Here is a 13,949-nt window from a genome sequence, read left to right on the forward strand (position 1 = left end):
TCATTCCCTCCGGGGCACCTGACATTGGCCACTCTCAGAAGACAGGATACTGGACTAGATGGACCTTTGGTCTGACCCAGTGTGGCTGTTCTTATGTTTTTATTTTCAAAGATAGGAATCTAAAGTTAGGCTCAGCACCCTCATAGGCATTCAAAGAAGTAATCCAATTTTCAAAATTGTTGAGCACCTAGCTGCTCCCATTGACTTCACTAGAAACTTCTGAGGACTCAGTAATTTTGTAAATAAGGCCATTTATTGAGGAGACTATATAAGGATTATGGGGCTGTTTTTTTAAAGAACGGTCCCAGCAGCTCCCACTAAAACCATCATTGTGAAAAATGAGAGCTGCTGGGTGCAGAAGCCTGTTGAAAGTCTAGTCAATTCACATAGGTGTCTAAAATATAGCTGAGCTCTTTTGAAAACTCAGTCCCATTGTTGAAGCTGGGTGTTTGAAAATCTGGCCTCAACTGAGGCACCTATTTTTGAAAATGTTGACCTGAGTCAGTAGATAGTGTGTTTAAATGCATTCATAAATTGTACTTTTTAAATACCCTAATGAAGTTTTCTGAAGTGAGGGAACTTAAATCTACATTTCGGCTCCAAAATAAGAGTATAAAAGTGACGGTCTTTCAAAGGTGTGAAGAACCCATCTCGAGATCTCCAATTCTGAATATGTTCCATTCTGGCCACAGTCAACTGGGAACTTACCCAAAAACTTCACGAGCAGGAATAAAAATGCCACAAGTATATTGACACATGGCAACATACACTAACAAGAAAACCCATGAGACACCATAGTTAGGTTGGGCAAATAGAGAGGGGAGGACTATTGTAGAGCATAGGTCCTTGAGAGAGAAAGCTCTGTCTCTCTTCCAGTTTTCATAACAGGATATAGCACAACAGACATGCCAAGTACACTGGTTCTGGATGACCATGAATTCTGCTCCCTCTTAAACCACTGTAAATCTGGAATAATTCCATATATTGCTTGAACCCATCTTTGTCATTATTAATACTTTTCTTCCTCTTTACTTTCTGCTTCTCCTTCTTTCATTCCCTTCTTCTAAATTATAATAATTAGTAACATCCCTTGTGTCATTTACCTAGGGCCATATCATGTGGCCTGTTCTTATAAACTCCCCCAGCAGAAGCAACACATGGAGGGGCATGCCACGTCATGTGCCCCTCTGATTTGCTGCTTGGCTTGTACTGAAGCCCGCTGCCCTCACTCTGCCCCCAACCCCCATCAGCCGGCATGGATCATCTCTGCCCCAGTGCTTAAAAACACAAACAATGGAAAGTTCTACATAATGATGTACATTGTGACTTCTTCTTGCTGCACAATGAGTTCAAAGCAGAATAAGGATAGCTGCACTTATTTGCTAACCCCATCGGTTAGGCAGAAATACAGTAGCTCTCTCCTCTTTCATTATGAATTCATGGGCTTGTATAAAGCACCAGACTTAGGAACATTTATTGTACTAACAGGAGAAAAATACATCTTTGCACTGGGGAAAAAGAAAGACTGTTCAGCCCATACAGTGGTAACTTCTACAGAGGTTTTCATAGTACTTTGATGAGTGAGTTGCACAAAGGCTCTGTGTGTTGGGATGTGGGTCAGTTTACTTTGGAGATAACTCATACAAGCCATGGTGGCTACTCATTTGAAATAAATACGAATGAAACAAATATCAAACACAAGTGTCAAGAGCTTAAAATGAGTATCTGCCCCTAGGCAAAATTGTTCAGATGAGAAAAAAGTGTAACCGATTTGCAAACTTTGCCAGAGAGAAGTGAAAAGCAGATCAAGAGACAGAAGCTTCACATTTATGAACCCTAGTCCTCTTGCGTACAAGTTGTGGGAATTAATGCCCTCTCTTACATGAAACTGCAGACTACCACAGTATATAAGGGGCTATCTGAACTTTTTGTATACAACACAATGGTCTAAATTTTGATTGCAAACAAATTTGTTGTGGTTCTAGATGGCTCAAGAAGTTGATTATGGGCTCTAGAGCCTTTCATTGCTTTTCCAAGATATCGGTTTGAATTCAGCCAGGATTGGTAGCAACCAAAAACTTTTAAAGTTTAGTAGCTATGTGGAGTGAGGATGGTGGTCTCAGCCCGGTTTCCAGTGGGCAAATGACTGCATCACCAAACCAACCCAAATAATAACAACAGTAAGCAACATTCAGCACTCTGGTGGGACCGAGCTACAACCTCATTCTTAGAGGTGGTATCTGCAAGTTAGTGATTCAGGAATGTTAGGAGCCCACAGTGTCCCTGCTTATGCTGTACCTGTTTTATAGCACTCCATTTTGAGTTTGGGAAATTGCAAATATTCATCCAGCTGGCGTAGGTGAGTGGAAATCACAGTAAAATGGATGAAAACCTGCCTCAAAGGTTGAAGCTGCACATCATCCCCCTTTGTCTGATGCTATTCTTATTTATACCAGAAAACTGGGAAAACCATGAGAGAGGATAGACAAAGTAACTCAGGAAAACCTGAAAACACAAAGGAGTTTGCTGTCAGAAAAAGTCACTGCAAATTACTGTACTGGTTGGTCAGCAGTATCTTGCTCTCAGCAGGCCCCTCCCCTCAGTTGCATAAATCATGCTGGTACTCTTCCAAGTGTGCAGAAGCCATCTGGAAATGGTAGTGGTTGGTGTGTGGGATGTAGGTTGTGAGCTACATGTCAGACTGCATGGTGCTTGGAAACACTTTCTGCACACCTACTTATGTCTTTCGCCTGCCAAATGTCCAAGCATAACTGTCAAATTGTAGCAGTATATATCACAGACAAATTCTCCACAAAATATCAGTTGGATTTAGCTTTCTATAGTGGGTTTCCAATATCTCACCTCCTGCAGTTTGTTATACCTTGATTTGCAATGGATCCAATAACATGCTATGTAACCACTTTCTGTGCCTCTTTTTATACATTAAACCCCAATTCTGCCACATTTCTGCAAACACTTATTCATGTGAGTAACTCAGACTACTCTATTTAAGGTCAATGGAGCTATACCAATTTTCAAATTCCCGATTGGCTGATCGCCAGTTCTGGAAGGGCTACCAAGTGGTTAATGCTTGGAATATATTCTGAAGATGAAAAGAGCTCTGTAAGAGAGATGTATTATTTTTGTTCTTGTTGTTATGGGGTTGCTTTAGTATGCTGGTCGCAGCACTGTTAGAGTCCATTTTAATATCTGTATAGCTCTAATGACAGCTTGCACTCTTATCTCTTGGCTCCCATGTTAATACAACAAACAAGCAAACAAAAAGTTTCTGTAGGCAGAAGTGTCCTCAATTATTAGGAATTTAACTGTGCCATCCAGAGAACAGCTCTGTTTGTAGACTACCCTAATTGTTTCTTGGTAATTTGGCAGATCTCTATTCAGAAGAGAAGGGAAAAAATCCTCTAAATTTATAGCGGGAATTTGCAAAGCTGTATTTTTTGACAACAGAGATGACTCACATTTATTCATTACTTATTCCTTATGGTGGGTTGTTACTGGAATTCAGTCCCAGATGGCAGGTTGAGCTGCAGAGAAGTGCTCTATATTTACAGGGCTGATGAGACATGCAAAAATAAAATGGTTTGTTAGGAAGGCAGGTGATGGCTGCTGAAGAGTTTCCCCTTGCAGCCGGTCCTGCCACACTGCAGACTGAAAATGTGGAAGATGGTGACCAGAGGAGAAGGGTTTGTTTAATTTTTGAAATGATACAAGTCAGAAAAAAATAGAACCCCACAGCAACAGAAATAAGCTAGAAAATGTTTAAAATACATGTATAAATTCCCAGGCCAGAAGGGAGCATTGTGATCATCTAGCCTGTCCTCCTGCATAACACAGGCTAGAGAACCTCTCCCAAATAATCCCTAGAGCAGATCTTTTAGAATTGTCTTGATTTAATAATTGTCAGTGATGGAGAATCCACCACAACCTTTGATAAAGGGTTCCAATTATTAATTATTCTCACTGTTCACAGTTTACACCTTATTTCCATTCTGAATTTGTCTAGCTTCAACTTCCATCTGTTGGATTGTGTTATAGCTTCCTCTGCTAGACTGAAGAGCCCATTATTAAATATTTGTTCCCCAGGTAGGTACTGTGATGGGGCAAGGCCAGATGGCTATAGAAAAGTAGGTTTCAGAGTAGCAGCCGTGTTAGTCTGTATTCGCAAAAAGAAAAGGAGGACTTGTGGCACCTTAGAGACTAACCAATTTATTTGAGCATAAGCTTTCGTGAGCTACAGCTCACTTCATCGGATGCTTTCAGTGAAGTGAAGAAAAATGCATCCGATGAAGTGAGCTGTAGCTCACAAAAGCTTATGCTCAAATAAATTGGTTAGTCTCTAAGGTGCCACTAGTACTCCTTTTCTTTTTATAGAAAAGTAGTGGGAGATAGATATATTAGCTCCAGGCTAAACAGATCCCTGGTACCAGGTTAAGTGAAATGGAAGCTGCTCCAGGTCAATTAAGACACCTGGGGCCAATTAAGAACTTTCCAGAAGGCAGGGAGAAGGCTAGGTTGATTGGGACACCTGAAGCCAATTAGGGGCTGGCTGAAACTAGTTAAAAGCCTCCCAGTCAGTCAGGTGGGTGTGCATGTCAGGAGGTGTGGGAGGAAGTTGCGCTGTTGGAGAGGCTGAGTAGTACACACCATATCAGGCACAAGGAAGGAGGCCCTGAGGTAAGGGTGAAGTGGAGCTTGAGGAAGTGAGGACTGCTGTGGGGGAAGTAGCCCAGGGAATTGTACATATCATGTTTCTAAAAGGTCAGCTACCATAGCTGATACTATTAGGGTCCCTGGGCTGGAGCCCGGAGTAGAGGGTGGGCCCGGGCTCCCCCCCACCCCACCTTTGCCCCCTGGTTAATCACTGAGACTGGGAGACAACAGAGACTGTGCAAGGAAGAATAACTTCTCCTCACCTCCCTTGCTGTCTTATGATGAAAATGGCTCAGTAGACTGTGATCCTTGTCTCTAGAGAAAGAAGGATTATGTGGAGGGTCACAGTGAGCCTGTGAGGTGAGTGAAATCCGCCAGGAAACACAGGACCCACGGAGGCAAGGACAGAGCTTTGTCACAATACTTATGGACTGTGATCAAGTCACCCCTTAACTGTCTCTTTGTTAAACTAAATAGATTGAGCTCCTCAAGTCTACTGTATAAGGCAGGTTTTCTAACCCTTTTTGTCAGAGAGGAGCCACCCTTCTCCAATTTATCAACATCCTTCTTGAGTTGTGGGCACCAGAACTGGACACAGGATTCCAGCAGCGGTTGTACCAGTGCCAGTTATAGGGGTAAAATAATCTCTCTGAACCTACTCAAGATCCCCCTGCTTATGCTTCTCAGGATTTCATTCGGTCTTTTGGCAACAGCATCACACTGGGAGCTCACGTTCTGCTAATTCTCCACCACAACCCTCATATCTTTTTTTCCAGAGTCACTGCTTCCCAGGATAGAGTCCCGCATCCTGTACGTATGGGTTACATTCTGAGTTCTAGATGTTCCTAGCTTATCTGATTGTCAGTGTAATCAAGAAACACTTATTTGGGCCCTGTTCCAGCAAAGCTATTAAGCATGTGTTTAATTTTAAGCCTATTCTTTGCCGGAGCGGGGCTCTGGTCTGTAGGGGACATGAAATTCCCACATCTTCCAGGCAGAGATTTTCAAAAGGCGTCTAACAGGGTTAGTGGCCCAAAGTGCATTGAAAGTCAATGAGTGTTGGTGCCTCACTCCCTTAGGTGGCTTTGAAAATCCCAGCATTGCTGGTGGGTGAACCACTGCCAAGTTCAGGAAATGGCAGTTCCTGTACACAACTGTTTGATGTGCACAAGTATTGAATGCCAACAGCCCACACTGCTAGTGAGCACAGTGGATGCCTGCTTTACAGTGGAGAAGTCCCTCCCAGCACCAAAAGCCTTGTTTGCCTTACAGTGACATATAATGCCTAGCTGCAGACAACCTCTTCTCCAGAAAGGTGTATCTGCCTACAGGCAGGGCCAGCTACACAGGGAGCTCCAAAGAGGGCAGAAGCAGCAGCAATGGCCAGCAGCTCAGACATACCAGTACAGAAGCTCTAAGCCCAGGGCCCAGCAATCTGTTGCTATAACTACAGCTCAGCTCAGCATTGCTCCAAGCCTGTAACTCTCCTATGAAGTGCCAATCTTCCTGCCAGTTCAGTAAGGCTAACTATTTCTCTGTGTCGCCACAAAGAACCTGTGTCAGCTTGCACAGAAGCACTGTGCCCCCTCCTTATCATCCATCTGCACAGGCTCAAGTGCTCTGAACCTGGCCCTAGTTCTGTAGCTATGTATCAAACAGCTTTAGGGAAATATATTGTGCTCATAGACAATGGCCTTGGACCTTTTCAATAGATGAGAGCATTGTAGGTTTAAAAAACATCAGAGCAATTAAAGAAGTCACTTTAGGCCAGTAGGTTTCCGGTATAGGGTGGTGTTTATGTGACCATCGCTTACTAGCACCGTAGTATCCAGGAAGTGGATCTCTTGTGTGGACTGGTCCAGGCTGAGGTTGATATTGGGATGGAAATTGTTGAAATCATGGTGGAATTCCTCAAGGGCTTCTTTTCCATGGGTCCAGATGATGAAGATGTCATCAATGTAGCGCAAGTAGAGTAGGGGCGTTAGGGGACGAGAGCTGAGGAAGCGTTGTTCTAAGTCAGCCATAAAAATGTTGGCATACTGTGGGGCCATGTGGGTACCCATAGCAGTGCCACTGGTTTGAAGGTATACATTGTCCCCAAATGTGAAATAGTTATGAGTGAGGACAAAGTCACAAAGTTCAGTCACCAGGTTTGCCATGACAGTATCAGGGATACTGTTCCTGACGGCTTGTAGTTCATCTTTGTGTGGAATGTTGGATACCGGAAACCTACTGACCGCTATTCCTACCTACATTCCTCCAGCTCTCATCCAGACCACACCACATGATCCATTGTCTACAGCCAGGCTCTACGGTACAACCGCATTTGCTCCAACCCCTCAGACAGAGACAAACACCTACAAGATCTCTATCAAGCATTCTTACAACTACAATACCCACCTGCTGAAGTGAAGAAACAGACTGACAGAGCCAGAAGAGTACCCAGAAGTCACCTACTACAGGACAGGCCCAACAAAGAAAATAACAGAACGCCACTAGCCATCACCTTCAGCCCCCAACTAAAACCTCTCCAACGCATCATCAAGGATCTACAACCTATCCTGAAGGACGACCCATCACTCTCACAGATTTTGGGAGACAGGCCAGTCTTTGCTTACAGACAGCCCCCAACCTGAAGCAAATACTCACCAGCAACTGCACACCACACAACAGAACCACTAACCCAGGGACCTATCCTTGCAACAAAGCCCGTTGCCAACTGTGTGCACAGATCTATTCAGGGGACACCATCATAGGGCCTAATCACATCAGCCACACTATCAGAGGCTCGTTCACCTGCACATGTGATATATGCCATCATGTGCCAGCAACGCCCCTCTGCCATGTACATTGGTCAAACTGGACAGTCTCTACATAAAAGAATAAATGGACACAAATCAGACGTCAAGAATTATAACATTCAAAAACCAGTTGGAGAACACTTCAATCTCTTTGGTCACTTGATTACAGGCCTAAAAGTGGCAATTCGTCAACAAAAAAACTTCAAAAACAGACTCCAACGAGAGTCAGACTGCTGAATTGGAATTAATTTCCAAACTGGATACAATTAACTTGGGCTTGAATAGAGAGTGGGAGTGGTTGGGTCATTACACAAAGTAAAACTATTTCCCCATGTTTATTCCCCCCCACTACTGCCCTCTGTTCCTCAGATGTTCTTGTCAACTGCTGGAAATGGCCCACCTTGATTATCACTACAAAAAGATCCCTCCATGGTAGCATTCTCTGAAATGCTCCCAGTTCCACGCACAGGGCTAGTTAGACAGGCAGAACTGGAGGGTCTCAATGCATAGATGAGATGACGGTGTAGGGAAGAGGGGTTTAGATTTCGTAGAAACTGAGGAAACTTTCGGGAAAGGGGGAGCCTATGCTGAAAGGATGGGCTCCACCTAAACCAAAATGGAACCAGATTTGTGGCACTTAAAATTAAATAGGTCGTAGAGCAGTTTTTAAACAGTTTTTTTTTGGGGGGGTGGGCGTTGCTTTTGCTAGGAAGCCTTATACAAATGAGGCTTATTGGGGAAAGGCAATTGATTGGCAGCCTGCATTTCCAAGAAAACTAACCTCAAAGCTCTAAGAGATCTTAGAGGTTATGATGGTTTTGGGAGTCCTCCAGAGCCAAACTCCATCAGTCCATGAAATTGCATATATTTTCTGATAGATTGGGCCTTTTAGATCACAACACTATTTGGGTTTTAGATAAAGAAAAAGAGACATGCCAAATAATTTAAAAGCCAGACAATGCTCTTTGTATTTTTACAGCACTAATTGGAACATTAGGTACATGTCATGACAAAAATGCTGGGGGAAAGCCGACAGGTGCGGAGGAGGGCTGGGGGAAAGCCGACAGGTGCGGAGGAGCATGTGGTTCAGACAGATCCCCGTAGGGGAGGCTCTATTAATGGAGATTCTCTATGTCCTAGTAAGGAGGAGAGGATAGAAGATGATAAAATACAGGTAGGATCTGATGAGAAACAGTCAAATGAAAAAGAGTCCCATTCAATTATATCATGTAGCAGCAGACAGCTAAAAAGTGACAAGTTTTTTAAGTGCTTATATACAAATGCTAGAAGTCTATATAATAAGATGGGTGAACTAGAGTGCCTCGTATTAAATGAGTATATTGATAAAACAGGCATCACAGAAATTTGGTGGAATGAGGATAATCAATGGAACACAGTAATACCAGGGTACAAAATATATCGGAAGGACAGAACAGGTCATGCTGGTGGGGGAGTGGCACTATATGTGAAAGAAAGCGTAGAATTATATGAAATAAAAATCTTAATTGAACCAAAACTGTACCATAGAATCTCTATGGATAGTAATTCCAATAATAAGAAGAATATAGCAGTGGGGATCTATTACTGACCACTTGACCAGGATGGTGATAGTGACTATGAAATGCTCAGGTTGATTAGAGAGGCTATAAAAATAAATAACTCAATAATAATGGGGGATTTCAACTATCCCCATATTGACTGGGTACATGTCCTCTCAGGACAGGATGCAGAGATAACATTTCTTGACACCTTAAATGACTGCTTCTTGGAGAAGCTAGCCCTGGAATCCACGAGAGGAGAGGCAATTCTTGATTTAGTCCTAAGTGGAGCACAGGATCTGGTCCAAGAGGTGAATATAGCTGGACTACTTGGTAATAGTGACCATAATATAATGAAATTTAACATCCCTGTGGAACGGAAAACACCACAGCAGCCCAACAGTGTAGCATTTAATTTCAGAAAGGGGAACTACATAAAAATGAGGAAGTTAGTTAAACAGAAATTAAATGGTACAGTCTCAAAATTGAAATCCCTGAAAGTTGCATGGAAACTTTTTAAAGACACCATAATAGAGTTTAAAGACACCATAATAGAGGCTCAACTTAAATGTATCCTGCAAATTAAACAAAAAAACATTAAGAGAACCAAAAAAGTGCCACCGTGGCTAAATAACAAAGTAAAAGAAGCAGTGAGAGGCAAAAAAGCATCCTTTAAAAAGCAGAAGTTAAATCCTAGTGAGGAAAATAGAAAGGAGCATAAACTCTGGCAAGTGAAATGTAAAAATATAATTAGGAAGGTCAAAAAAGAATTCAAAGAACAGCTAGCCAAAGACTCAAAAAGTAATAGCAATTTTTTTAAAGTATAACAGAAGCAGGAAGCCTGCTAAACAACCAGTGAGGCTACTGGATGATCGAGATACTAAAGGAGCACTTAGGGTCATTGCGGAGAAACTAAATGAATTCTTTGCACCAGTCTTCACGGTTGAGGATGTGAAGGAGATTCCCAAACCTGAGCTGCTCTTTTTAGCTGACAAATCTGAGGAATTGTCCCAGATTGAGGTGTCATTAGAGGAGGTTTTGGAACAAATTGATAAACTCAACAGTAATAAGTAAGGCTATATTTATTCACAGAGGTCAGGAAAGCCATGACTTCCAGAGATCTTCCTGATATTTTCTGCTTCAGCCTCTGTGGCTGTGAGACTGGAGCAGGCAGCCAGCAGGCCCCAGCAGGGTTCCAGCAACAGGCAACAACCTCCTCAGGGTCCCCCTGCAGGTTCCAGTGACAGCCTCCTCAGGGTTCCAGAGACTGGGGACAACCTTGGGTCGGGGGGAGAACCCTGCAGCTCCCAGCCACCATGGTGGCAGGGGAAACCATGCAACCACAGCAGCAAAAGCCACAGACAGGTCATGGCTTCTGTGAATTTTTGTTTATTGACTGTGACCTATCTCTGACTTTTACTAAAAATACCCATAACAAAATCTTAGCCTTAGTAATAAGTCACCTGGACCAGATGGTATTCACCCAAGAGTTCGGAAGGAACTCAAATGTGCAATTGCAGAGCTACTAACTGTAGTCTGTAACCTATCATTTAAATCAGCTTCTGTACCAAATGTCTGGAGGATAGCTAATGTGATGCCAGTTTTTACAAAAGGGATCCAGAGATGATCCCGGCAGTTACAGGCTGGTAAGCCTGACTTTCGTACTGGGCAAACTGGTTGAAACTATAGTGAAGAACAAAATTGTCAGACACATAGATAAACATAATTTGTTGGGGAAGAGTCAACATGGTCTTTGAAAAGGGAAATCATGCCTCCCCATTCTACTAGAATTCTTTGAGGGGGTCAGCAAGCACGTGAACATGGGAAATCCAGTGGATATACTGTACTTAAATTTTCAGAAAGCCTTTGACAAAGTCCCTCACCAAAGGCTCTTAAGCAAATAAGCTGTCATGGGATAAGAGGGAAGGTCCTCTCATGGATTGGTAACTGGTTAAAGATAGGAAACAAAGGGTAGGAATAAATGGTCAGTTTTCAGATGGAGAGAGGTAAATAGTGGTATCCCCCAGGGGCCTGTACTGGGACCAATCCTATTCAACATATTCATAAATGATCTGGAAAATGGGGTACACAGTGAGGTGGCAAAATCTGCGGATGATACAAAACTACTCAAGATAGTTAAGTCCCAAGCAGACTGCGAAGAGCTTCAAAAGGATCTCACAAAACTTTGTGACTGGGCAACAAAATGGCAGATGAAATTCAATGTTGATAAATGCAAAGTAATGCACTTTGGAAAACATAATCCCGACTATACATATAAAATGATGCAGTCTAAAGTAGCTGTTACCACTCAAGAAAGAGATCTTGGAGTCATTGTGGATAGTTCTCTGAAAACATCTACTCAATGTGCGGCAGCAATCAAAAAAGTGAACAGAATGTTGGGAATCATTAAGAAGTTGCAGTGGGGGAGGTTTAGGTTGGACATTAGGAAAAACTTTTTCACTAGGAGGGTGGTGAAACACTGGAATGCGTTGCCTAGGGAGGTGCTGGAATCTCCTTCCTTAGAAGTTTTTAAGGTCAGGCTTGACAAAGCCCTGGCTGGGATGATTTAGTTGGGGATTGGTCCTGCTTTGAGCAGGGGGTTGGACAAGATGACCTCCTGAGGTCCCTTCCAACCCTTATATTCTATGATTCCATAAAAGGAATAGATAATAAGAAAGAAAATATATTGCCTTTATATAAATCCATGGTACGCCCACACCTTGAATACTCCATGCAGATGTGGTCGTCCCATCTCAAAAAAAGATATATTGGAATTGGAAAAAGGTTCCGAAAAGGGCAACAAAAATGATTAGGTGTATGGAACAGCTTCTGTATCAGGAAAGATGAATAAGACTGGGACTTTTCAGGTTGGAAAAGAGATGACTGGGGGGAATATGATAGAGGTCTATAAAATCATGAGTGGTATAGAGAAAGTAAATAAGGAAGTGTAATTTACTCCTCATAAAACACGAACTAGGGGTCACCAAATGAAGTTATAGGCAGCAGGTTTAAAACAAACAAAAGGAAGTATTTTTTCACACAACGCTCAGTCAACCTGTGGAACTTTGCCAGAGGACGTTGTGAAGGCCACGACAATGTTAAAGTTGTGAAATCAAGCAATCAAAAGTTAGAAAATGCTAGAATTAGAGTTGCATGGGAAGCCCGAATCCTACCCCTTTGTGGATATGTATTATGGTACTTACAGCCTTTAATTATTTAAACACTGTTGTGGCTTTGCTCAACAAAAACATCATGGAAGAATTACACATGCACAGTTGTATGATTACATACTATTTCAGGTCCCTGCTCCAAAGCCTGGATGTGCCAGAGTTTCTTAATAAAATGGTTGTACAATTTTTTTTTAACCTGGGCAAAACAGCAAACTTTTCCTACTCTCATTCTTGGAAACGGTCAGACCACTTCATATGAAGCTTTCCAAAAAAGCTCCAGCCTGAGGCAGATACCCAGTGTGCGAAATGGTTAAAGTGCGTCAAAGTTACAAGCACCTGAAAACAGAGTCTTATAATGGAAAAGGCCAGGCATCCTTAGCATGATTAGTATATGCGGGCTATCAGCTTCACCTGCAGTAAAAAGCAGCAGCAGCAGCTCTGTGCTTTTGTCGAGTGTGGGGTTGAAGCATATTCCTCTAGAATGAACTTGCAGGTTTGAAAGCTGCACATTAGTGAATGTTTTATCAGCTATCTGCTTGTGGTTTTGTCTTTAGCACAGTGCTGGCAGGGTGGCAAGGGAAAGAGGGAAATTGAAGGAGGACTGGAAAAATCTCAAGAAGGAATGAGATCTCAGGGCATTATAGGAGGATGTTTGTTTGACTGTTTAAAAAGGCAAGATGGGGTGAAATAAAAATTCAGTTTTATTTCAAACTACACACTGGGGTTAGGTGCCAGAAATCATTTTTGTCTGTGCAGGAGGCAAACTAGGACATATCATGATGGCATTCCCAGCATTCCATGTGCTCTGCTGGCTCCCACTCCCCCTGTGAAAAGGGGGCAGAGAAAAGGGGGAGCCATGCCTCTGCCCCATTACTGCCTTGAAAGATGGGGCCATAAGCATTGAGGAAATAATTATCAGGACTCCCCGAAGTGCAAGTTACTACTTAGTATGAGCAAGGAGATCAGAATCTGGCCTTTCGTGTTTGTTTATATATACGTAATGAACTTGCTTTTAAAAAGAAACAACCCTTTTTTTTCCAAAAAGCTCACCGTTTCCTGCCAATATCCACTAGCTATAGTTAAAAGTTATTCTCTCTTTCTTTCTGTTGCAATTTGATATGTTGTCTAGGGAACAGATCCTCAGCCTGTGTAAATCAGCACAGATCCGCTGACTTCCGGGTAGCCAAACAGACTGACACTGTCTGAGGATCTGCAGTCAGGCTCTGATCTCTGTCACAACTCATGGAAATCTGGAGTAACAGCACTGACCTGTTCCCTGTGTCCCACTCAGATAGGCCCAAAAGTTTAGAAATCTGACAAGAACAGCTGATCGTTTAAAAACTGGTTACAAAACCAGCTTGTAAGTTTCAATGTAAGTGAAATGTAGGTCTTGTCTGGCACCAGAGCCAGACTCTGAACCCTATCTCTCTACCCCTAAATCTAATTAGGATCCAATCAGCCTACCGGTAATAGAAATACAGTGCATCCAATGAAGTGAGCTGTAGCCCATGAAAGCTTATGCTCAAATAAATTGGTTAGTCTCTAAGGTGACACTAGTACTCCTTTTCTTTTTACAAATACAGTAGAGTGACTCACCCCTCAGCATGCCCCTTCCTGGCTCTCCTCACCTGGCACCCACAAGATTTTCATTCCATCATGGTGGTGGTCTGTTTCTTCTCATGGCTCAGACCTTTGGCCAGGTCACTTACGGTTCCCCTGCACCATGCACTTCTGGGGTAATAGAGAACAGTCCAGGACCTTGGGCCAGG

Source organism: Caretta caretta, chromosome 4, assembly GCF_965140235.1.
Source record: "Caretta caretta isolate rCarCar2 chromosome 4, rCarCar1.hap1, whole genome shotgun sequence".
Classification (NCBI taxonomy): domain Eukaryota; kingdom Metazoa; phylum Chordata; order Testudines; family Cheloniidae; genus Caretta; species Caretta caretta.